This window comes from Dendrobates tinctorius, unplaced genomic scaffold, assembly GCF_039654945.1.
Source record: "Dendrobates tinctorius isolate UK_male_01 unplaced genomic scaffold, ASM3965494v1 ptg000062l, whole genome shotgun sequence".
NCBI classification, from domain to species: Eukaryota; Metazoa; Chordata; class Amphibia; order Anura; family Dendrobatidae; genus Dendrobates; species Dendrobates tinctorius.
Genome location: NW_027361730.1, coordinates 19,412,593 through 19,440,109, shown reverse-complemented (window position 1 = coordinate 19,440,109; position 27,517 = coordinate 19,412,593).

The following is a 27,517-nucleotide window of genomic DNA, read 5'->3' as shown; positions in this document are numbered from 1 at the left end:
GGGGGAGGCAGCACAGTTAGGGAGTTTTAGAAAGTGGCATATGTTGATGTTGGACATTCAGCTGATGCAAAAGGCGAAATAGGTCAAGTCCCAGGAAGAGGTGGACCAAAGCAAGCCATTTTTCTGTCACCCTATGTGTCATCAGGGGAAGGTGGGACAAAATCCTTGGAAACCCATGCATGGTTCATTTTAATGAAGGTTAGATCATCCACATTTTGGGTTGACAGACGGGTCCTTTTTTCTGTCAGGATTGATCCAGCTGCACTGAAGACTCTTTCCGATAGCACACTTGCAGCTGGGCAAGCGAGCTCCTGTAAGGCATATTGTGCCAATTCAGGCCAGGTGTCCAGTTTAGCGGCCCAATAGTCAAAGGGGAATGACCTGTGTGGGAGAACATCGATATGGGAGGAAAAGTAGTTTGTAACCATGGTTGACAACTGCTGTCTCCTGTCACTTTCCATCGATGCAGTATTACCAGTTGTGTGAGCGGTATTTGAAAAATCAGTCCACAACATTGTCATGAAACCCCTGTCTCCAACGCCACTTCTGCTGTGTGCACCACGAACACCTCTGCCAAGCTGCCCCCGGCCCGTACGGCTCGTGTGAGAACCATCACCGCTGCTGTGTGCTGGGAATGCCTCAAGCAACCGATTTAATAGAGTTGCTTGTTTATTAGCCAATATTAGGTCAAGGTTCTCCTGTGGCATGATGTTTTGTAATTTGCCTTTATAGCGTGGATCCAGGATGCTGGCCAACCAGTAGTCGTCATCGTTCATCATTTTGGCAATGCGGGGGTCCCTTTTTAGGATCCGCAAGGCATAATCTGACATGTGGGCCAATGTTCCCGGTGTCAATGATGCACTGCGAGTGCTGGTTGGAGGAGCACTTTCTGGCAAATCCACATCCCTCCAGGGAGTGTGATGTCATGCTTGGGAGCAACGAAGGATCTCTCTAGCAGGTTAACTGATTGGGCGGCGTTATTCCCACGAGTCATGACCCTCCAAACAGCGTTCATGAAGGCAAAGTGTTTGTTTTACGTGGGCAGTATGGTTGCAAAGCTGAACCTTAAAGGAATGTCCAGAAGGGCACCACCAGGAGTGGAGCCTACGGTTAAATTCGACTCCACCTGGGAAACCTCAACCATGCCAGCTACAGAACAGATGCACACATTGCAAGCTTAATTCCGTTAACGAACGAGACTCCGTCATGCCCCGCGGTCCGAGTCCGGCTTACTAGAGGGACACGTGAGGCTCTGGAACATGAGATTGGCCAATAACTGGTGTGTCATGCCCTTACATGTCCGTGGCTGCATGTGCGCTACACTGAAAAGGCCAGCGTTTGTCGCTTACAGGTGCAGATAACCCGCTGAACAACGTTAGTGATGGGGATCACTGAGTGATTACAATTATTACCCGCGAACAATGATTTCCCAGTAAGTGCAGGTCAACTGCAGTTCCGGAATTAGGCCTAACCGTCATTCCTGAAAAAATGAAAAACTTACGTGTGCAAACCACAGGTGCTGTAGCTTGCCAGCCGTTCTCACGCCCAGTATGGATTACACGTGATTGCACAAAGGTTAGAAAGGGTACCGTATCCCCAGATAACATGTATGGATAGCGTACACATTCAAAATATATGTCTCAGGAGGCAGGCTCAGACGGTGTTAGGCCCAGTATGGATTGCACGTGATTGCACAAAGGTTAGAAAGGGTACCGTATCCCCGGATAACATGTATGGATAGCGTACACATTCAAAATATATGTCTCAGGAGGCAGGTTCAGACGGTGTTAGGCCCAGTATGGAATGCACGTGATTGCACAAAGGTTAGAAAGGGTACCGTATCCCCGGATAACATGTATGGATAGCGTACACATTCAAAATATATGTCTCAGGAGGCAGGCTCAGACGGTGTCAGGCCCAGTATGGATTGCACGTGATTGCACAAAGGTTAGAAAGGGTACCGTATCCCCGGATAACATGTATGGATAGCATACACATTCAAAATATATGTCTCAGGAGGCAGGCTCAGACGGTGTCAGGCACAGTATGGATTGCACGTGATTGCACAAAGGTTAGAAAGGGTACCGTATCCCCGGATAACATGTATGGATAGCGTACACATTCAAAATATATGTCTCAGGAGGCAGGCTCAGACGGTGTCAGGCCCAGTATGGATTGCACGTGATTGCACAAAGGTTAGAAAGGGTACCGTATCCCCGGATAACATGTATGGATAGCGTACACATTCAAAATATATGTCTCAGGAGGCAGGCTCAGACGGTGTTAGGCCCAGTATGGATTGCACGTGATTGCACAAAGGTTAGAAAGGGTACCGTATCCCCGGATAACATGTATGGATAGCGTACACATTCAAAATATATGTCTCAGGAGGCAGGCTCAGACGGTGTCAGGCACAGTATGGATTGCACGTGATTGCACAAAGGTTAGAAAGGGTACCGTATCCCCGGATAACATGTATGGATAGCGTACACATTCAAAATACAGTGGGGCAAAAAAGTATTTAGTCAGTCAGCAATAGTGCAAGTTCCACCACTTAAAAAGATGAGAGGCGTCTGTAATTTACATCATAGGTAGACCTCAACTATGTGAGACAAACTGAGAAAAAAAAATCCAGAAAATCACATTGTCTGTTTTTTTTTCATTTTATTTGCATATTATGGTGGAAATTAAGTATTTGGTCAGAAACAAGCAATCAAGATTTCTGGCTCTCACAGACCTGTAACTTCTTCTTTAAGAGTCTCCTCTTTCCTCCACTCATTACCTGTAGTAATGGCACCTGTTTAAACTTGTTATCAGTATAAAAAGACACCTGTGCACACCCTCAAACAGTCTGACTCCAAACTCCACTATGGTGAAGACCAAAGAGCTGTCAAAGGACACCAGAAACAAAATTGTAGCCCTGCATCAGGCTGGGAAGACGGAATCTGCAATAGCCAACCAGCTTGGAGTGAAGAAATCAACTGTGGGAGCAATAATTAGAAAATGGAAGACATACAAGACCACTGATAATCTCCCTCGATCTGGTGCTCCACGCAAAATCCCACCCCGTGGGGTCAGAATGATCACAAGAACGGTGAGCAAAAATCCCAGAACCACGCGGGGGGACCTAGTGAATGAACTGCAGAGAGCTGGGACCAATGTAACAAGGCCTACCATAAGTAACACACTACGCCACCATGGACTCAGATCCTGCAGTGCCAGACGTGTCCCACTGCTTAAGCCTGTACATATCCGGGCCCATCTGAAGTTTGCTAGAGAGCATTTGGATGATCCAGAGGAGTTTTGGGAGAATGTCCTATGGTCTGATGAAACCAAACTGGAACTGTTTGGTAGAAACACAACTTGTCGTGTTTGGAGGAAAAAGAATACTGAGTTGCATCCATCAAACACCATACCTACTGTAAAGCATCGTGGTGGAAACATCATGCTTTGGGGCTGTTTCTCTGCACAGGGGCCAGGACGACTGATCCGGGTACATGAAAGAATGAATGGGGCCATGTATCGTGAGATTTTGAGTGCAAACCTCCTTCCATCAGCAAGGGCATTGAAGATGAAACGTGGCTGGGTCTTTCAACATGACAATGATCCAAAGCACACCGCCAGGGCAACGAAGGAGTGGCTTCGTAAGAAGCATTTCAAGGTCCTGGAGTGGCCTAGCCAGTCTCCAGATCTCAACCCTATAGAAAACCTTTGGAGGGAGTTGAAAGTCCGTGTGGCCAAGCGAAAAGCCAAAAACATCACTGCTCTAGAGGAGATCTGCATGGAGGAATGGGCCAACATACCAACAACAGTGTGTGCCAACCTTGTGAAGACTTACAGAAAACGTTTGACCTCTGTCATTGCCAACAAAGGATATATCACAAAGTATTGAGATGAAATTTTGTTTCTGACCAAATACTTATTTTCCTCCATAATATGCAAATAAAATGAAAAAAAAACAGACAATGTGATTTTCTGGATTTTTTTTTCTCAGTTTGTCTCCCAAAGTTGAGGTCTACCTATGATGTAAATTACAGATGCCTCTCATCTTTTTAAGTGGTGGAACTTGCACTATTGCTGACTGACTAAATACTTTTTTGCCCCACTGTATATGTCTCAGGAGGCAGGCTCAGACGGTGTCAGGCCCAGTATGGATTGCACGTGATTGTACAAAGGTTAGAAAGGGTACCGTATCCCCGGATAACATGTATGGATAGCGTACACATTCAAAATATATGTCTCAGGAGGCAGGCTCAGACGGTGTTAGGCCCAGTATGGATTGCACGTGATTGCACAAAGGTTAGAAAGGGTACCGTGTCCCCAGATAACATGTATGGATAGCGTACACATTCAAAATATATGTCTCAGGAGGCAGGCTCAGACGGTGTCAGGCACAGTATGGATTTGACGGCCCAGATTACACAGCGGAGGAGCAGGGAGAAGTAAAGATTGCAAATGCTGGGGCCCTGCCCAAGCAAGGGGGGCCCACTCGTGGGCGTCGGTACTGGCACTGGGCCCCTCATAGTACAGCGGTGTGTCTGACGGCGGGTGTGCACCACCACCGTCAGAGACACTTGATTGCACTATGAGGGACCCTGTGCCAGTGCCCGCGCCCAAGAGTCGGCCTACCCACCTGTCCAGGGCAACGGCACTCGCACGGTGTCGTGTGCTAGGTGGTGACCCCGGCCATGGGGGGGGAGGCAGCACAGTTAGGGAGTTTTAGAAAGTGGCATATGTTGATGTTGGACATTCAGCTGATGCAAAAGGCGAAATAGGTCAAGTCCCAGGAAGAGGTGGACCAAAGCAAGCCATTTTTCTGTCACCCTATGTGTCATCAGGGGAAGGTGGGACAAAATCCTTGGAAACCCATGCATGGTTCATTTTAATGAAGGTTAGATCATCCACATTTTGGGTTGACAGACGGGTCCTTTTTTCTGTCAGGATTGATCCAGCTGCACTGAAGACTCTTTCCGATAGCACACTTGCAGCTGGGCAAGCGAGCTCCTGTAAGGCATATTGTGCCAATTCAGGCCAGGTGTCCAGTTTAGCGGCCCAATAGTCAAAGGGGAATGACCTGTGTGGGAGAACATCGATATGGGAGGAAAAGTAGTTTGTAACCATGGTTGACAACTGCTGTCTCCTGTCACTTTCCATCGATGCAGTATTACCAGTTGTGTGAGCGGTATTTGAAAAATCAGTCCACAACATTGTCATGAAACCCCTGTCTCCAACGCCACTTCTGCTGTGTGCACCACGAACACCTCTGCCAAGCTGCCCCCGGCCCGTACGGCTCGTGTGAGAACCATCACCGCTGCTGTGTGCTGGGAATGCCTCAAGCAACCGATTTAATAGAGTTGCTTGTTTATTAGCCAATATTAGGTCAAGGTTCTCCTGTGGCATGATGTTTTGTAATTTGCCTTTATAGCGTGGATCCAGGATGCTGGCCAACCAGTAGTCGTCATCGTTCATCATTTTGGCAATGCGGGGGTCCCTTTTTAGGATCCGCAAGGCATAATCTGACATGTGGGCCAATGTTCCCGGTGTCAATGATGCACTGCGAGTGCTGGTTGGAGGAGCACTTTCTGGCAAATCCACATCCCTCCAGTCACGCACAAACCCTGTACCAGACCTTGCCACGCCAACATTTTCACTTGCCCCACGAGATGCATCCTCCTCCCCTAAGTAATCATCCCCATCATCATCCTCCTCCTCCTCTTCTTCCTCCACCTCGTCCAGGAGAGGTCCCTGAGCAGACAATGGCTGAATGTCATCAAGGATTCCCTCCTCCTCTTCCTCCTCATCAACATTGGCTGCAGACGCCTGCTCCTTAAGGTGCGTCAAAGTTTGCATGAGCAGACGCATAAGTGGGATGCTCATGCTTAGGATGGCGTCGTCTGCGCTTACCAGCCGTGTGCATTCCTCAAAACACTGAAGGACTTTACAGAGGTCTTTCAGCTTCGACCACTGCACACCTGTCAACTCCATGTCTGCTCTCAAAGTGCCTGGCCGTGTATCCTCCCACAAATGCATTATGGCCTGCCTCTGCTCGCACAGCCGCTCCACCATGTGCAGGGTGGAGTTCCACCTTGTTGCAATGTCGATAATGAGGCGGTGGTTGGGAAGGAGGAGCAATCGCTGCAGCTTCTGCATACGAACGGAGTGTACAGGCGACCGGCGGATGTGCGCGCACAGTCTTCGCACCTTCTGGAGCAGGGCTGTTAACTCCGGATAATTTTTGAGGAAGCACTGCACCACCAGGTTCAAGGTGTGAGCCAAGCAAGGTATGTGGCTGAGTTTTGAAAGGGCTATGGCTGCCACAAAATTACGGCCGTTATCACTAACTACCTTGCCTGCCTCAAGATGTACACTGCCCAGCCATGACTCAGTTTGTCGCTTCAAGTACTCGGCCAGCACCTCGGCGGTTTGTCTGTCGCCCAAACACATCATCTGCAACACAGCCTGCTGACGCTTTCCACTAGCTGCTCGATAGGGGGACACATCGTGTGCAACAGTGGCAGCTGCAGATGGAGTGCTCGTACGACTGCGCTCTGTGGACGAGCTTTCGCTTCTGGAGGAGGAGGAGGAGGAGGAGGAGGGTGGAACGCCTACAGCCAACTGTTTCCTATACCGTGGGCTAGGCAGCACTGTCCCACCACCGCTGTCCCCTGTGGACCCTGCATCCACCACATTAACCCAGTGCGCAGTGATGGACACGTAACGGCCCTGGCCATGCCGACTGGACCATGCATCAGTTGTGAGGTGCACCTTTCCGCTCACTGACTGCTTGAGTGCATGGACAATGCGGTCTTTCACATGATGGTGGAGGGCTGGGATGGCTTTGCGAGAGAAGAAGTGGCGACTGGGTAGGTCATAGCGTGGTACTGCATAGGCCATGAGTTCGCGGAAAGCTGTGCTTTCCACCAACCGAAAGGGCATCATCTCAAACGAGATTAGTTTGGCAATGTGGGCGTTCAAACCCAGTGTACGCGGATGAGAGACTGAGTACTTTCTTGACCTACTCATAGTGTCTGGGAGGGTGAGCTGGACTTGAGAGCTGCATATGGTGGAAGTAGCGGTGGACAGGGCAAACTGAGAGAGGGTTGATGATGGTGATGGAGTTGGTGTTCTTTCTGATGGCCTAGAATCAGTCTTTCGTTGATATAACAGTGGGATTCCCCGACTGCTGTGGCCTTGCAACGACACCTCAACATTTGCTGCTGTGCTAACCGGTGGGCTTACAGTGGGGGAAACAATGTAGCGTTGATGACTACCTTCGTTGTGATCAGTTGCACATGTGGCACTTGAGGTTTGGTGTTGTGTCCACGCTTGCAAGTGCATGCTGGTTAAATGTCTAAGCATGCAACTGGTATTCAAATTTTTCAGATTTTTCCCTCGGCTAAAGGTCTTTGCGCACTTCTTACAGATAACCTTGGCCTGATCATGAGGATTTTGTTCAAAAAAGTGCCACACTGCACTCTTCCTACTTTGGCAGACATTTTGCGGCCTAGCACGCTGTGATCTTTTGACCCTCTGGACAAGCTGTCCAGCAACTCTTTTGATGTTTGGAACCTGTCTTTGGAGTGCTCCGGGCCTGCCAGATAACAGCTGTTGCGATGTCGATGTCTGCTGTGGATGCTCCTCATCTGAGCTATTGGAAGCAGCACCCTCTTCCCCCAATGGATGCCAATCTGGGTCAACAACTGGGTCATCCATCACCTCCTCTTCTATGTCATGTGCACCTTCCTCTGTGTCACCGTGTATGGTGGTATAGTGTGCGGGAAGGGGCACCTGAGTCTCATCAGGGTCAGAATCTGGCTCTGTACACTGCGAGGACAATGTAGTGCTCTGAGTGAATGTACCAGCAGAATCATCCATCAGCGGCTGTGCATCAGTGCACTCCATGTCAGATTCATCTTGGCCTGGGTAATTCACCATTTCACTTGATAATCCAGGCATGGTATGTGAAAACAGCTCCATGGAGTAATCAGTAGTATGGCCTGCGTCATCCTTCAATCTTGGTTGGGGTGAAGGACACAAGGAAAGGTGAACATGAACATGAGCCTCCAATGACGACTCAGTGCTTTTACTTTTTACAACTGAAGAAGAGGAGGCGATAGAGCTGGAGGCTGAGTCAGCAATGTAAGACAAAACTTTTTCCTGATGCTCTGGCTTTAAAAGCGGTTTGCCAACTCCTAGAAAACTAAGCGTTCGAGGCCTATGTAGCCAGACGATGACGCAGGCTCAACACCTCCTGCATTCGGTCCTATTTTGCTCTTGCCACTACCATCAGATCCACCACCAACACCATCATTACCAGCTGCCAACCCCCGCCCAATTCCACGGCCTCTTCCACCAGCCTTCCTCATTTTTGGTAGAAATGTAGACAAAATCCAACAAACTATATAGTATGTAAAACAAGGTACAAGGTGTCTATAGGACAGGGGAGATTTTGAATTTCTGCACACACTTTTGGACACTGGACACTTTTGGATTGTGTGAGGCCCACTGATATCTGAGCGCTATGTGACAGGCTCGATGGCACAGCTGTGACCTAAGTGACTAGAGAATAAGTGAGATTTTGAATCTCTGCACACACTTTTGGATTGTGTGAGGCCCACTGATATCTGAGCGCTATGTGACAGGCTCGATGGCACAGCTGTGACCTAAGTGACTAGAGGATAAGTGAGAGTTTGAATCTCTGCACACACTTTTGGACACTGGACACTTTTGGATTGTGTGAGGCCCAATGAATATCTGAGCGCTATGTGACAGGCTCGATGGCACAGCTGTGACCTAAGTGACTAGAGGATAAGTGAGAGTTTGAATCTCTGCACACACTTTTGGACACTGGACACTTTTGGATTGTGTGAGGCCCAATGAATATCTGAGCGCTATGTGGCAGGCTCGATGGCACAGCTGTGACCTAAGTGACTAGAGGATAAGTGAGAGTTTGAATCTCTGCACACACTTTTGGACACTGGACACTTTTGGATTGTGTGAGGCCCAATGAATATCTGAGCGCTATGTGACAGGCTCGATGGCACAGCTGTGACCTAAGTGACTAGAGGATAAGTGAGAGTTTGAATCTCTGCACACAGTTTTGGACACTGGACACTTTTGGATTGTGTGAGGCCCAATGAATATCTGAGCGCTATGTGACAGGCTCGATGGCACAGCTGTGACCTAAGTGACTAGAGGATAAGTGAGAGTTTGAATCTCTGCACACACTTTTGGACACTGGACACTTTTGGATTGTGTGAGGCCCAATGAATATCTGAGCGCTATGTGACAGGCTCGATGGCACAGCTGTGACCTAAGTGACTAGAGGATAAGTGAGAGTTTGAATTTCTGCACACACTTTTGGACACTGGACACTTTTGGATTGTGTGAGGCCCAATGAATATCTGAGCGCTATGTGACAGGCTCGATGGCACAGCTGTGACCTAAGTGACTAGAGGATAAGTGAGAGTTTGAATCTCTGCACACACTTTTGGACACTGGACACTTTTGGATTGTGTGAGGCCCAATGAATATCTGAGCGCTATGTGACAGGCTCGATGGCACAGCTGTGACCTAAGTGACTAGAGGATAAGTGAGAGTTTGAATCTCTGCACACACTTTTGGACACTGGACACTTTTGGATTGTGTGAGGCCCAATGAATATCTGAGCGCTATGTGACAGGCTCGATGGCACAGCTGTGACCTAAGTGACTAGAGGATAAGTGAGAGTTTGAATCTCTGCACACACTTTTGGACACTGGACACTTTTGGATTGTGTGAGGCCCAATGAATATCTGAGCGCTATGTGACAGGCTCGATGGCACAGCTGTGACCTAAGTGACTAGAGGATAAGTGAGAGTTTGAATCTCTGCACACACTTTTGGACACTGGACACTTTTGGATTGTGTGAGGCCCAATGAATATCTGAGCGCTATGTGACAGGCTCGATGGCACAGCTGTGACCAAAGTGACTAGAGGATAAGTGAGAGTTTGAATCTCTGCACACACTTTTGGACACTGGACACTTTTGGATTGTGTGAGGCCCAATGAATATCTGAGCGCTATGTGACAGGCTCGATGGCACAGCTGTGACCTAAGTGACTAGAGGATAAGTGAGAGTTTGAATCTCTGCACACAGTTTTGGACACTGGACACTTTTGGATTGTGTGAGGCCCAATGAATATCTGAGCGCTATGTGACAGGCTCGATGGCACAGCTGTGACCTAAGTGACTAGAGGATAAGTGAGAGTTTGAATCTCTGCACACACTTTTGGACACTGGACACTTTTGGATTGTGTGAGGCCCAATGAATATCTGAGCGCTACGTGACAGGCTCGATGGCACAGCTGTGACCTAAGTGACTAGAGGCTAAGTGAGAGTTTGAATCTCTGCACACACTTTTGGACACTGGACACTTTTGGATTGTGTGAGGCCCAATGAATATCTGAGCGCTATGTGACAGGCTCGATGGCACAGCTGTGACCTAAGTGACTAGAGGATAAGTGAGAGTTTGAATCTCTGCACACACTTTTGGACACTGGACACTTTTGGATTGTGTGAGGCCCAATGAATATCTGAGCGCTATGTGACAGGCTCGATGGCACAGCTGTGACCTAAGTGAAGAAAAATACTCATAAACACACTCAGACAGGAGGGCATATTCCTGGCATAATAAATTACACCTAGATGCCTCCACTGAAATGTTAGACCTAAATATAGATCGGTCGCTGACAGCAACTATAAGATAAGGGGGGAGTGGAGAGCCACTCAGACACGACCACAGATCCGATGTAAAAATATATAATATATCTTTATTGGGACATACAAACAGATCCTAGACAAACAATGCTAAAGTGCACAGAATAAATCCACGCATTATGGAAAACACAGCGGATCTCCTTAGATCATACAGATGGTGTGGTCCAATTAGGTCATAAAATTCTCCTCACCAAAATATACCATAGAGACACTAAACTCCCTATCACTAGTCCTAATCACATAGTATACACATACTAATGCAAAGTCAATGAATGAATATAAACAAATATATGTACATGGACACTGGAGCAGGACAATGATACTACATAAACATATTGTCAGAAAGGCCACTATAATAGCGGCTAACGGATGTCACCATCAGCATATACCACCAAATGGTGGTGTGGCATCCTCATTATAACCATTACATATGTTATATATTACAAACAGGCCTTGTAGGGGAGATGAAAAAATGTTTGAGGGAAGATCTCTCTAACCCTCACCCTCCATGACTGACAGGAGTGACGATGCTGCCATGCACAAAATGACAGGCAGCAAAAACGGTAATTATTACCAAATGTCCGAAGGTGGGTGAGGAGTCACAGGGGAGACCGCACGTGTGCCCCGACGCGCGTTTCGGAGGCTCGTCCTTCGTCAGGGGGCGTTGCAAACAGCAGAGCCAGACAGCTAAAAAAGGCCGTGACCGGAAATGAGGAGGTGTCGACCGGAAGTGACGCATCCGCCGTTATGGCAACCAGGGACGCGGAGCGGCGCCGACGTCACCAGTACGCAGCCTGCGTCACAGACGCCATGGCAACATACCGGAGGAGACGCCAGAAGCCGCGTCGCGGCCCCGGGCCACAACGCACATGCGTACAGGTCAACCATTCTCCCCATCTGGCCACACATAGATTGAGTGCAGACAAAAAGAAATGGAATATTCGCATACCATGGCCACAATTAATAGCATCAAACATGGAGAACACCATTACATATTAATAGTCGATATGAAATAAAGAGCATGTTATCCAATAACATCGTGGGAAATCATAGTATATAGATTTGGGCACAGGTATCTCACAAATTATACCATAAGTGTGACCTTCCGCATTATAAAAGATGGAATAAAGCTGGCAATCCCACAACCCATACATAGACTACCATATAATATATATACCTCGAGACTCATTAGTGCATAACACATATAGAAGACACATAAAACAAATTATTCCATAGATTGTAGATGATACACAATAAATGATGAAGGATAAATAGCCGTGTCCCACAGATAAACGGCTTGAGATCCAATTGTTCACCGATATGGCTCCACGATGTACAGTCCTGATATGATGGTATACAGTATCCCATGACTGTATTGGACCAATGCCCCAAACTTCAAGTACAACTAAAGATGTTCTCCAGTAATTGACCCAATGCTGTGATAAATACTAAATACGTGGCCTAAAGTGAAAATGTGAGAAAAATTAATAAATAAAACATCAATAAAAACAAAATTAAAAACAACCACGTACACGTAAAAGGATTCGATGCACTTAACAGTACAGACAGGAGGTGATCATAGAAACGATGCAAAATTTAGAGATTCATTAAGCCCATTAGGCTGGACCGTATTAAGGGTCCATATCCATCTAGTCTCAATTTGAGCCAAACGTTGTGATACTCTACCACCCCTAATACCAGGATCTAATAGATCAATCCCTCTAACTCTGAGGGTCCTGCCATCACACTGGTGATATAATTTAAAGTGCTTAGGTATAGTCTTGAGCACTGATATGTCATTTTCACTTGCCGCAGCCTGTATACCCAAAACGTGCTCCCTGACCCTAACCTTTAACTGACGTGTAGTCAAACCTACATAGATCAGGGAGCACGGACAGGTGGCATAATATATCACACATTTTGATTGGCAGGTGATCCTCTTTTTAATTTTATACACTTTGGAGCCAGATGAATCCGTAAAGCTCTCACTTCGATCAATATTAACACAAGCCACACATTGGCCACAAGAGAAGCACCCATTACGTTGGGCACCACCCCGTAAAAATGTCAATGGTGGATTAGTCTCATAATGACTCTTGATTAGGTGCCCTCGTAAGTTCTTTGCCCTTCGGTACGCTATTCTGGGTTTATTTGATAATATCTTGGCTATTATGGGATCGGTTAGCAGAATCGGCCATGACTTCTCCAAAATCTTACTTACTCTATCAGATTGAGAATGAAAAGTTGTTACAAATCTTAATTGGTCTGATTTAGATACAGTGTCCTCATTCTTGTACAATAAGGCATTACGCGTACTATGTTTTGCACGATTATACGCTTTTTTAATAGATCTATGACTATAACCCCTTTCTCTAAAACGCTGTATTAAATCATCGGCCTGTTGTTCATAATCAGCATCAGTCGAACAAATACGCCTTAAACGAAGGAATTGTCCTATCGGCACTGCATTAATCATATGATTGGGGTGAGAGGAGGAGGCATGCAACAAAGAGTTCGTGGAAGTAGGCTTTCTAAAGATGTTAGTCTGGATCATATCTCGGCCATCCCTCTTCAGAATAACATCCAAAAATTCAATCTTGTTCACATCGTGAACAGTAGTGAACCTAATATTCAATGTATTATCATTTAACTGCTGAAAAAAATTCTCCAATGAACATTCGGAACCCTGCCAGATCAAAAACACGTCATCTATGTACCGCGTCCACAAAAGGACGCGGTCCACAGATGCGTGCAGATCTGACTGGAAGAGGTCCCTTTCCCACAGACCCAGGAACAGATTAGCATAAGAAGGCGCATAGGCCGCTCCCATGGCTGTCCCCTGGGTCTGTAGGAAAAAGGACCCCTTAAACGTGAAAAAGTTATGCGTCAATGCAAATTCCAAAATCTCTAACATAAACCGTTTAAGACCCATCGACAAGCTAGAAGTGCCTAGAAAAAATTCCACTGCTCTCAAACCATCGGCATGCCGAATGCTAGTATACAGTGACTCTACGTCAGCCGTCACCAGTATCGCATCTCTATCAAGAGAGAGCCCATCAACCTCCCTCAATAACTGGTTGGTATCTTTAAGAAAAGATGGCAAAACCTCCACTAACGGTTGTAATATTGAGTCAATCCATCGGCCTACATGTTCAAGATAGTTGCCTCGACCTGAAACTATCGGCCTTCCTGGTGGACATTGTATATCCTTATGGATTTTGGGGAGCAGATAGAACGTCGCTACTGTAGGCTCATTAACTACTAGGGCCGATCCCAGCTCCTTCGTGATAATCTCTGCCTCAATAGCTCTAGATATGATCCCTCTGAGTTGGGTATCAAAGGCGGACAAGGGGTTAAACGTAAGTTTTTTGTAACAGGTGTTATTCAGTAACTGGCGAAACGCCTCCTTCTCATACATTGAATTAGGCCATATCACCATATTACCCCCCTTGTCCGCCGGTTTGATTACCACATCCGAGAGATCACGTAATTGCTTAAGTCTGACATGCTGTTCTCTATTCAAATTATCATTGCTGATAAATCGTGGCATCGCCGATAGTTCATTAGATACAACTTTGACAAATAGGTCTATAGGACCGCAATTGGACAGTGGAGGAAACCGTCTAGACCGCGGTCTAATCGAAGGAGGTATCTTACCTCCTTCAATTGTTGTATGCTCTTCAGACAGATCCTCCAAAATTTTTAATGTGGTCTGTTCATCTTCTGTGGGAAAAAGTTTATGTGTATCATTATTAAAGAAAAAACGTTTAAATAAAAGGGAACGTGCAAAGACATGTAAATCCTTCACTATAGAAAAAACGTCCGGACCAGAGGATGGAGAAAATGATAAACCCTTATACAATAACGAACAATCAAGATCCGAGAGTGTATGTTGGCTTAAATTAATTACCTTATTAGTATCATCATCCTTCTCACGGAATCGAGTCCTGTAACGTTTATAGGGATGATAGTCATGATTCCTAGCCCGTTTATTAATACTTCCCGATCGAGTTGTCATTGAAGAAGCTAATGTATCCGATTGACTACTCAATGAAGATACAGATTGATTCGAAACGGCCCGTATTATCTGGCGCCCATTCGTGGGCACTTTTCTCCAATGGTATACGCCATTGGACTGATAGTCCTTTGTATCTCGATTGATTTTAGAAGTCTGTGAATCACTGATTTTTTTGACTGCATTATCTATCGTCTTCTCCAATTCATTCTCAAATACCTTGATACACTCCTCTGACCCATTTCCACGTAACTCGGATAAGATGGAATCGATTTTATTGTCCAGCTCATTAATCAACTTTGTATTCAGCCCAATTAATAACTGCATCAGACTCCCAGAACAAATGTTACATGCCTCCTCCCACTCATTTATAAAGGACTGATCCTCAACCACAAATGTGGGTGTGACTCTTATCCTCAGGCCTCTAGGAATCATTTTACGTGCAATATATTTCTGTAAAAATGCACGGCTCCACCAGATCCTGGTACGTCGCAACAGTAGAGTCTGTACTGAATCACAGAGACTTTCGAATCCAAGATCACCAACCGGCTGACTGCAAGCACCATTATTGCCAAAGACCTGGTCTACCTGTCCCAGCCAGGCTATTTCTCTGGCCTTGTAGTCCATCCTTATATGAGTTACACCTGTGCAAAACACAGAAAAATATACATGAAGAAAAATACTCATAAACACACTCAGACAGGAGGGCATATTCCTGGCATAATAAATTACACCTAGATGCCTCCACTGAAATGTTAGACCTAAATATAGATCGGTCGCTGACAGCAACTATAAGATAAGGGGGGAGTGGAGAGCCACTCAGACACGACCACAGATCCGATGTAAAAATATATAATATATCTTTATTGGGACATACAAACAGATCCTAGACAAACAATGCTAAAGTGCACAGAATAAATCCACGCATTATGGAAAACACAGCGGATCTCCCTAGATCATACAGATGGTGTGGTCCAATTAGGTCATAAAATTCTCCTCACCAAAATATACCATAGAGACACTAAACTCCCTATCACTAGTCCTAATCACATAGTATACACATACTAATGCAAAGTCAATGAATGAATATAAACAAATATATGTACATGGACACTGGAGCAGGACAATGATACTACATAAACATATTGTCAGAAAGGCCACTATAATAGCGGCTAACGGATGTCACCATCAGCATATACCACCAAATGGTGGTGTGGCATCCTCATTATAACCATTACATATGTTATATATTACAAACAGGCCTTGTAGGGGAGATGAAAAAATGTTTGAGGGAAGATCTCTCTAACCCTCACCCTCCATGACCGACAGGAGTGACGATGCTGCCATGCACAAAATGACAGGCAGCAAAAACGGTAATTATTACCAAATGTCCGAAGGTGGGTGAGAAGTCACAGGGGAGACCGCACGTGTGCCCCGACGCGCGTTTCGGAGGCTCGTCCTTCGTCAGGGGGCGTCGCAAACAGCAGAGCCAGACAGCTAAAAAAGGCCGTGACCGGAAATGAGGAGGTGTCGAATTTTATGACCTAATTGGACCACACCATCTGTATGATCTAGGGAGATCCGCTGTGTTTTCCATAATGCGTGGATTTATTCTGTGCACTTTAGCATTGTTTGTCTAGGATCTGTTTGTATGTCCCAATAAAGATATATTATATATTTTTACATCGGATCTGTGGTCGTGTCTGACTGTGACCTAAGTGACTAGAGGATAAGTGAGATTGGATTGCTTTTAAAAAAGCAGTTTGCGGAGCAGTGGGTAAACAGCAATGCCAGCCTGTCAGGAAGCCTTAGAAGGCAGCCCAACAACCAACACCACTGATACACCACTATATAGCCTCCCCTTGCACTGCACACACAGTGACTGGTGTGTTGTGCAGGCCAAATCGCTAGCAGCAGAAGCAGTTTTTTGGTCTTCTTCCCTGCCTAACGCTCTCCCTACAGAATCAGCAGCAACCTCTCCCTATGCTAAGATCGGCAGAAGATGTCGGTCGGCGTGCACGCCCTTTTATACCCCCTGTGACGCCCACCAAAGCAAGCCAATCACTTGCATGCCCTTCTGAAAGATGGTGGTGACCCGTGCCTATGTCATCACGTTGCCCACAGTGTCCGTGGATCCTGATTGGCTGAAAAAGAGCGCAAAACAAACTTTTGAAACGCGACTTTGGCGCGTAAGTCGCCGACCTCGTGGCCGACCTCATCCTAGGGTCGGGTTTCGTTTCATGAAACCCGACTTTGCCAAAAGTCGGCGACTTTTGAATTTTTTCGACCCGTTTCGCTCAACTCTAGTGTCCTTTCCATAGTTCTGTCCTTGTATTCTTACCCAAACAGTTTCCACAGAACTCCCAGTCTCTGAAGCTTTAATCTCTGTGCAGACATACGCGTTTATAACATACAATGCGACACCCCCTCCTCGTTTATCAAGTCTGTTTCTTGCAAATAAGTTGTATCCTTCTAGTCTTGTATTCCAATCATGTGTATTGTCCCACCAAGTTTCAGTGATTCCAATGACATCATATTTCTTTTTCTGTGTTAGTAGTTCCAATTCTCCTTGTTTGTTGCCCATGCTTTGTGCATTAGTATAGAAACATTTTAGTTTGTGATTGGTTTCTCTTTCTCCAATATTTTTATTAATTAGATTCTTTTGTCTTTGTTCTTCCTTTCCACTTCTAATAGCAGAGTTCTCAATAGCATTTGTCAGGTGTATGGCTTTTTCTGGTCTTTTGCTTCCCTTCCCATGTTGTTCTAGTTTAAAGCTCTCCTTACAAGTGTAGCAAGGCGACTTCCAAATACATGCTTTCCAGTCTTCGTAAGGTGCACCCCATCTCTAGCAAGTAGTCCATCGTATAAGTAGTTCACTCCGTGATCCAGAAATCCAAATCGTTGCTGACGGCACCATCGACGTAGCCAGTTGCTCACCTGCAGAATCTTATTCCACCTCCTTGTTCCATGGCCATCCACTGGGAGGATGGAAGAGAAGACCACCTGCGCTCCCAGTTCTTTCACTTTCTTGCCTAGGTCTTCAAAGTCTCTGCAGATGGTTTCCAGGTCGTTTCTTGCGGTGTCATTTGTCCCCACATGTAGTAGCAGAAATGGGTAGTCATCTGTAGGTCTGAAGAGTCCTGATATCCTGTCAGACACATCTTTAATTTTTGCACCTGGAAGACAGCACATTTCTCTTGAAGTTATATCTGGTCTGCAGATAGCGGCCTCTGTTCCTCTCAACAGGGAATCCCCCATGACCACCACTCTCCGTTTCTTCTTCACAACATTTTTCTTTCTCCATCCAGGAGGACTCTGAAGGCGTACAAGGTTGCTGTTTGTTGGCAAAGTCTTATCCTGATGTATTTCTTCATCGTTTTCCTGCGTGAGAGCCTGGTACTGGTTTCTGAGCAGTATGGGTGCTGACTGCCTCCTGATCCTCCTGCTTCTCTGGGTCACATGTCTCCATTCCTCTGTTTCTTCAGGTGCACTTCGAATTTCTTCTCTTTCTGTAACATGAAGAGATAATTCTGCTCTGTCTAAGAACTCTTCACCTTCCTTAATGATCTTCAACGTAGCTAACCTCTCTTCGAGATTTTGCAACTTTTCCTCCAACAGGGACACAAGCTTGCATTTGTGGCATGTGAAGTTTGGCTTTTCCACTGGTAAATCTGTGAACATGTAGCAAGAAATGCAGCTTACCAAATGGCTCCTGGCCTCTTCCATCTTGAGATTTCTTAAAAACGATGAAAGATTTTTCCGATTTCCTCTTTTCAGCTGCAACGGCCAAAACCCAGTGATCGTTGAGCTCGCGGAGACTCTTCACTTATCCCAGAAGGCACTGGGAATATGCAAATGATCTCCTCAAGACTCTTCCCCTGGTTTTTCGATTACCTCTTTCCAGCTGCAACGGCCAAAACCCAGTGATCGTTGAGCTTACGGAGACTCTTCACTTATCCCAGAAGGCACTGGGAATATGCAAATGATCTCAAGACTCTTCCCCTGGGAATAATTGGAATCACAGATCCCCATCACTAACGGTGTTCTGCTGATTATCTGCACCTGTAAGCGACAAAAGCTGGTCCTTTCAGTGTAGCGCGCATGCAGCCCCGGACATGTAACGCCATGATAGACCATGATAGTGCCAGAGCCTCGAGTATCCCTCTAGTAAGCTTGACGCGTACCGCGGGGGCATGCCGGAGTCTCGTTCGTTAACGCAATAAAGCTGACAAATTGCTAGCACAACTACAAACGGACATACCACACCATACACACAATCGACAAAGCTTTCAATATGTGCATCTTTTCTTGAGGTGGCATGGTTGTGGTTTCCCGGGTGGAGTCCAATTAAGCCGCAGGCTCCACTCCTGGTGGTGCCCTTTTGGACATTCCTTTAAGGTTCAGCTTTGCAATCATACTGCCCCCGGAAAGCAAACATTTTGCCTTCATGGACGCTGTTTGGAGGTTCGTGGGTATAACGCCGCCCAATCGCCAGTTGGCATAATTTATTGGTGGGAAGTCCGACGGTATATGATCGTGTTCGATTTCAGAATTTTTTTTTTTTGATTGGTATTTTACATTTTTATTCCAGCCTTTCTTGACTTCATAAGGGAATGACAAGCCTATCTCTGTGTCTCCTCCACCTCCTCCTTTTACTCCTCCACCTCTTTTCTAAATGTAGTTGCCCTTTTCCATTTGTAATTTTTGTCTTCTGAGCATTTTCTCTGCTTTTTGACACCTTTTAAGGTGTTTTGTAATTGTTTTCTATGTGCTTGTATGTGTTTGTGTTTGCCTGCCATTGTTTTCAATGGGGTTCGACGAACATTCGACGCACTTGCCTCCTGTGTGACGAACCAAAACACTAGCGTGGTGGCTCAACACTACTCCTGATATATAGACGTACATTGTTAATGTTTAAACTATGCTATATATACCTGCTATGTGATGATACTGTACACTTTGTCTACTTTTTATATTCTTGTCTAATCCATGCTGAGCCTGTGAGCGTCTCTGTGTGACTGATGGAATATATATGGAGATTGACAATTATCCTTTGACTGAATAGAGCTGTACATTTCTGATACAGTGCCATATATCTGATGTTATTTTGTGTCTATTTTGTGCAAAATTTTAAAATTTGGTGGAAGAGGCCGCGGACGTGGGCGCGGGGGGGCCAACTGGTGATGATGGTGGTGGTGCATCTGCTGGTAGTGGCAAAAGCACAATAGCAGCTAAGGCAGGAGGTGTTGAGCCTGCGTCATGGTCTGGCTCCGGAACGCCTGGAATGATACCTTTTCTGGGAGTAGGTTAACCGCTTTTAAAGGCAGAGCATGAGGAACTGGTTTTGGCTTACATTGCCGAAACAGACTCCATCAAATATGCCCGCCTCTTCTGAAGTTTCAAAAAATGCAAGCACTGAGTGGTCAAGTGCTGGCTCCTGGTCAGGAAGAACTCCTTTCCTTGTGTCCTGCACCCCCACCCAAACTGAATGAGGCAGCAGCCCACACTTCACATTAGTCCATGTAGCTCTTTCTATCATACCATGCCTGGATTATCAAGTCAAATCATGAATTCCCCAGTCCAGGATGAATCTGACATGGAGTGTGGGTGGCCAGCCAGGGCAGTGGGGTTAATCGGTACTGGGCCAGTGTCTCACAGGGATGTGTCACGGTGGTGGTGACCCGTTCCGTGGCCCTGGGCATACATGCAAAGGGGTGAATAACGTTTATAGGTGAATGATACGTGACGCCACCTCTGGTTTCTGGTTAGATTGACCAGCGCTGCAGTGTCGCTTCTGTGGGACAGATGTTGTGGTGCAGCTAAAATGTAGAAGACCTGCGCAGGTAGGGCCGTAGTTGCAGGGCAGATGAAAGAGTTGGGAGATGGTGTGCAATGCAGGATGTAGCTGAGCCATGCGCCAGGCACTGGAGAAAGATGACAGACACAGTCGTGCAGTTCCTTTACCTGTACTTGGTAGGTGCTGTCCAGGACCCAGAGTACAGATGGAGAAGGAGTTGGTCAGCCTGGAAGCCAATTTGGATTTCTCTCTCTGCAGATAGGTAGTGTGGCCTCCGTTCTAGCGCTTATCTGAGGTACTCGCAGTGCTGAGTTCAATGAAGTTCCCCCTGATGACTCTCTTTTGGAACTTTCTCGTATGCCTGGCAGCCGTAGCCTTTTCCTTCTGGCTCACACACGTCGATGCTGGGGCCTCCGAGCCTCAGTTGGGTACAGAGCATTTACAGCTGCTACTTCCTCCGGATTCTGCTGCAGGAACGTCAGTGTCCCTACAAACTTGGAGACCGGAATCCGGACCATGCGCTCCAGCTAGGAGTGAGCCTTAACTCTGCTCATCCTCCAGCTCCCCTTCTCACGTCCACACACTTCCCCTTCTCTGCACAGAATGGCCTAACTTACCTCCTCCCAACCACAGAGAGCAGCTCCTCAGCAGTCATGTTCAGAGGTCTCCCTGCTGGCGTGGAGTGGGAAATGTGTTGTGTGTTGGTTTAACTGCTAGAGAGAGCCTTCGTTGCTCCCAAGCATGACATCACACTCCCTAGGAGGAAGGTAATGCCACTGTGGCGACCGTACTCCTGGGGACGCCACAGGTGCACTGATGCCCAGCCACTGCTAGATGATTCTGCTGGTACATTGACCCTGACCACTACATTCCCCTCACACTGTACACAGCCAGAATCTGACCCAGAGGAAACTCAGGTTCCCCTTCCCGCATACTATACCACCTTACATGGTGACAAAGAGGAAGGTGCAGATGAAAGTGCAGGCTCCTTGAGCTGGTGGGGGGGCATACTCATGGGCGACGGCACTAGCACAGGGCCCCTCATAGTACGCTAAAGTGTCTCTGCCGGTGGGAGGGCCCACCCGGAGGGCCCACCCCCACCCCCACCCCCACCCGCCGTCAGACACACCGCCACACACCACCGTACTATTAGAGGGGCCCTGTGCCACTGCTGTCGCCAACGAGTGGGCCCCCCCTGCTTGCTCAGGATCACAGCACTTGCAAAGTTGAAATACTTAACTCTCCCTGCTCCACCGCCATGGCGTCTTCCGCGTTTCCTGACAGTGATAGTCTGATCAGAGAGTGCAATGACATCACGTCTGTACGCCCTCTGCCTAAACAGCCAAGTGCAGTGAGATGGATGATGGGGACGACTAGTACAGGGATTCCATAGCGAGGAGACTTATTTGTTTTCAATGTTGGGACAGCAATTTTTGGGGAGCACTATACTCTGGAGAATGATATATGGGGCCCACCATACACTGGAGCATTCCAAAGGTGGACATCAGACACTGGAGCAGCATTTACAGATCACATTATACACTAGAGCATTAGAAATGGGGCCCATTATGTATGGAGCATTATTTGGGCCCATAAAACAGTGGAGCTTCATCCATGGGGACCAACATATACTGTAGCATTATGTGGAGCTCATCATATACTGTTTCAAACATTATATGGGACCAATGATTCTGTATGGAGAAATAGATGGGCCTCGTCATGAGATGTAAAAAGTGAAGTATTTTTCATTGTACTATACCGCTATTTCTCTGCCGTATCGGAGCATGATGAGTTGTGGTATGTGTTAAAGGGGCGCTCTTTCGCCCAGGGCACATGAAAACCTGGAGCCAGCCCTACCCCCCCACAACTTTAGCCAAATAACCCCCATTTTTCAGTGCGTAACTTGTATTATGAAGTTAATTAAGGTTGACAAGCTTAAGTAAGAAGAATTGATGCTTTTGGCATTCAAATGGGCACTGTAGGTGTGTTTCCTGTCCTCCTCTCACTGCCGACTTTTAAATATATGGGCCTCATTACTCTGTATAGCGCACTATGCGGTGGCCATAATACTGTATGGAGTAATATACTGTCCATTTTTGGAGCTATTAAAAATGGATATCAGTCATGAGATGTAAAAAGTTAAGTATTTTTCATTGTACTATGCCGCTATTTCTCTGCGGTATCGGAGCATCATGAGTTGTGGTATGTGTTAAAGGGGCGCTCTTTGGCCCAGGGCACATGAAAACTTGGAGCCAGCCCTACCCCCCCACAAACTAAGCCAAATAGCCCCCATTTTTTAGTGCGTAACTAGTATTATGAAGTAAATTAAGGTTGAAAAGCTTCAGTAATCAGAATTGATGTTTTGGGCATTCAAAAGGGCACTGTAGGTGTGTTTCCTGTCCTCCACTCCCTGCCGACTTTGCTTCCCCATTGACTTGCATTGGGTTTCGTGTTTCAGTCGGCCTTCGACTTTTCACGATAATCGGCCGATTTCGTTCGACCCGACTTTTGCGAAAGTCGGGTTTCATGAAACCCGACTCGACCAGAAAAAAGGCAAAGTCGCTCATCTCTACATTCCGCCATTGACTTGGGTGCCCAGGGCCACGGTCCGGGTCACTGCTGCTGTGACATATCCCCCCTGACGCCGGCCCGGTACCGGGTGCCCCACGGCCCTGGGAGGGCGACCCAATTTGGCGTCACGAACAGGATGACGAGACCCGATGCCATCAGGTTTTGTGTGCCTAAGATTTGTTGGACTTTATACTTTTGAAAATGTGCAGAAGACCTGATTTGATAGACTGTAAAATGGACATTGGAAATGGCCGCTGGCGTGGAGAAGGGCGTGAAGAGATAGGAGGTCCTAGGAAAAGACAGCGAAGAGTCTTGGGCCTCCCCTGCCTGAATTACTATGTGACAGCGACATGGCCCACCCCCCCCGAGGGGTTCGTATACTGGCTTGGTATGGAGGCGCTGGAAGAAGACGCCGCCCCCGGAAGGAGGGGCAGAAGAAGCCAGTGGCGGGAAAGGGGCCGAGGCAGGAAGAAGAACGCCAGAACGCCATTTTGGAGAGTGAGGGAAGGAGGCCTGCGGAGCGCGGGGAAACGGATCTCCCTGGCGCCATGGCTGAAGGCTCCGACCCCGTCTCTGCGATGAACCGCCAGCAACTGGAGGATGAAATTGCCCAGCTGACGCGCCGCCTGCAACTGAGGCAGGAAGCATTATGGACATTGAATCTGCAGCGCGCCCAGGAGGGGCCTACACCTGCGGTACCCGCGACACCGGTACCAGCCGCTGCTGCACCGGACCTTTTCCCGGCAGACCCTGTGGAGCCTGGAGCTGCTGCCATGCCACCGGCAGCGTACTCTGTCCCCTCCATGTCGCTGATACCGGAGTTGTACACAGCCCAGGGAGCTGAAGTGGAGGAAGAGAAGCTCCTGCCCGGACCTGACGCGGCTGCGCAGGTCCCGCCAGCGACCCCCGCGGAGCCAGAGCTGCCATTGGCTCCCCCGCCGTCCCCGGTGTCCCACCGGGCAGTGCCCGTTGCCATCATGCCTGCACCGGAGCAGAGGCCACACCGCCAAGAGGCACCAGGTGTCTACCCCGGCCCTCCTAATGGGTTGACCTCCGAATTCACGTTGTCTGAGGCAGTTTTGCGGCAACTTGAAATGGGGCATTTGGAAGAGTCCGCTGGGGGCACTAGTCAGTCAGAGATGGGGCGGTGGAAGAGGTCCCTACTGAGGAGGGTACGGCTGGAACAGGCGCGCACGATTCGACATCTCCGGGGAATAGACGAGTCTCAGTCACTTTGGGAAAGTGACCTCGGGATCCCTTCGCTGCCGAACCCCCATATAGTTGCTTATCAGCGCCGACAAGCTGTAGAAGCCCTAGATTCTAGGCCTCGTACTAGAACAGTGGAATCACCTATTGAGGAAGAGCAGTTGATGGGCATTGAGATGCATCATGGGTTCCCTTTACCACAGCTTCAGTGCCCTGTAGCAAGAAACCAGAATCAAGATGAAGATACCCCATCTGGTAGCGGTACCCAAGCTTCCAGAACCCCAGGAGGGGACCAGCAATAAGAAAATTTACAGTAACTCTCGTGACCAAGGAGGGTTTGTTTAGCACCAGTTGTGCCTTTTTGTTTGCTCATCAAGGTTTGATTTTTGGTTTTTCCAAGTTGCCCTGTTTGATTGGCAGCGTATCTGCATTTGGAACTGAGGAGATCATGAACGCTGTATGATCCAAAACTTTTATTGTAAATAGTTGCACCTCTTTAGGTGCCCTCTCTTGGTTTTATATAAAGACACTTTGCGAAGATGATGTCAAGATTTTATATAAGGACACTTTGTGAAGATGATGTCTACCTCAAAGGACACTGCAAGAGATCCTGGCTGGGAGCGGTGTCCAGCACTTACAAGAATAATTGTTGAAAGTTTTAATGCAAAGTATTTTTGATAATGATGTATCTTATGAGAATGTTACACAGTTCCACTCCAGGTCAGCAGGGGGAGCTCTGAACCGGAATTCAGGGGAAGAGTGCTCTCTGAGGGCCAAGAGGAAGGAGTGGGCAGTTAGTAAATGGCTTTTAGATAGAGTAAGAAATGTTTTGATAGAGAATTAAGAATAAAGAATTGAATATGACAGGTGATGGACCAGGTACTTGCGGTCAACGTCTTGCATCTAGAAGAGAGAAAAATGATAAAGAAACGTGTACTAGAGAAGGAAAGCTGAATAATACTGAAGTGATAGTGAGTCACAGATAATGGCACTTAGAATGAAAAATTGCACTTTTTGACTTGAAATTTAGATTTTTTTTCAATCAGATCTTTTTTTATTAAACATCCAGGAATCAATACAGAAAAAATATGACATCTTATATAACCAGTAAATAGTTACATGGAAAGCAGATATTATTTAAAGTGCAAAATTCTTCCTCTGTAAGAAAAAATAGAAAGGAGAAGATCTCAAAACACAGTTACTTATATAAATTGAGCCTACAAACAACATGGCTCCACAAATAAACAAGAAACAAAATTATACAGCAGTGCCTCAGTTCAGCGGGAAAACCACCCCCACCAGCCGCGCCACCTCGCATCATATTTCGCCCCTCCCACCCCTCGTGGACATCAGATCCGACCCCTCCAGCCCCCTCCCATCGCGCCACTCAAAATCCGCTACACCACAAAAAACATTAGACTTTATTTTTGCTCCCCAAGCACCCCATCACTGCAAGCACAACAGTAACTCGTCCATCATCGCCTCCCGCACCAACATGCCCGAGGGGAGACCCGGTGACTCTATCCATGGCTGCCAAATTTTGTAAAACTTTCTCAATGCTTTTCTTTTTAAATAAGCCCCCCTTTCCAATCTAATGACATTATTTAGTTTATTTATAAGCTCTGACAATGTTGGTGGCATAGGATCCAACCAATGATATGCCAGTATCTTTCTTGCCTGATACAGGATGCGTGCTACTCCCAGGGCCACTGCAGAGTACGGGTCAACCCCCTCCTCCCACAAATTCAACAAACATAGACGAGGTTACGGTCGTATTGTGATATGGTATACTTGGGCTATGAGTCCCAGGGTCTGCCTCCAGAAATCCCCAATACGCCCGCACTCCCACATAACATGCATCAAGTGGGCATCATTCTGCCCACACCTAACACATTGTGTATGGGGCCTAAGTCCCATTTTAAATAATAAGCTGGGTGTTTTATATACCCTGTGAATGAGATACAGTGGGGCAAAAAAGTATTTAGTCAGTCAGCAATAGTGCAAGTTCCACCACTTAAAAAGATGAGAGGCGTCTGTAATTTACATCATAGGTAGACCTCAACTATGGGAGACAAACTGAGAAAAAAAAATCCAGAAAATCACATTGTCTGGTTTTTTTTCATTTTATTTGCATATTATGGTGGAAAATAAGTATTTGGTCAGAAACAAGCAATCAAGATTTCTGGCTCTCACAGACCTGTAACTTCTTCTTTAAGAGTCTCCTCTTTCCTCCACTCATTACCTGTAGTAATGGCACCTGTTTAAACTTGTTATCAGTATAAAAAGACACCTGTGCACACCCTCAAACAGTCTGACTCCAAACTCCACTATGGTGAAGACCAAAGAGCTGTCAAAGGACACCAGAAACAAAATTGTAGCCCTGCACCAGGCTGGGAAGACTGAATCTGCAATAGCCAACCAGCTTGGAGTGAAGAAATCAACTGTGGGAGCAATAATTAGAAAATGGAAGACATACAAGACCACTGATAATCTCCCTCGATCTGGTGCTCCACGCAAAATCCCACCCCGTGGGGTCAGAATGATCACAAGAACGGTGAGCAAAAATCCCAGAACCACGCGGGGGGACCTAGTGAATGAACTGCAGAGAGCTGGGACCAATGTAACAAGGCCTACCATAAGTAACACACTACGCCACCATGGACTCAGATCCTGCAGTGCCAGACGTGTCCAACTGCTTAAGCCTGTACATGTCCGGGCCCGTCTGAAGTTTGCTAGAGAGCATTTGGATGATCCAGAGGAGTTTTGGGAGAATGTCCTATGGTCTGATGAAACCAAACTGGAACTGTTTGGTAGAAACACAACTTGTCGTGTTTGGAGGAAAAAGAATACTGAGTTGCATCCATCAAACACCATACCTACTGTAAAGCATGGTGGTGGAAACATCATGCTTTGGGGCTGTTTCTCTGCAAAGGGGCCAGGACGACTGATCCGGGTACATGAAAGAATGAATGGGGCCATGTATCGTGAGATTTTGAGTGCAAACCTCCTTCCATCAGCAAGGGCATTGATGATGAAACGTGGCTGGGTCTTTCAACATGACAATGATCCAAAGCACACCGCCAGGGCAACGAAGGAGTGGCTTCGTAAGAAGCATTTCAAGGTCCTGGAGTGGCCTAGCCAGTCTCCAGATCTCAACCCTATAGAAAACC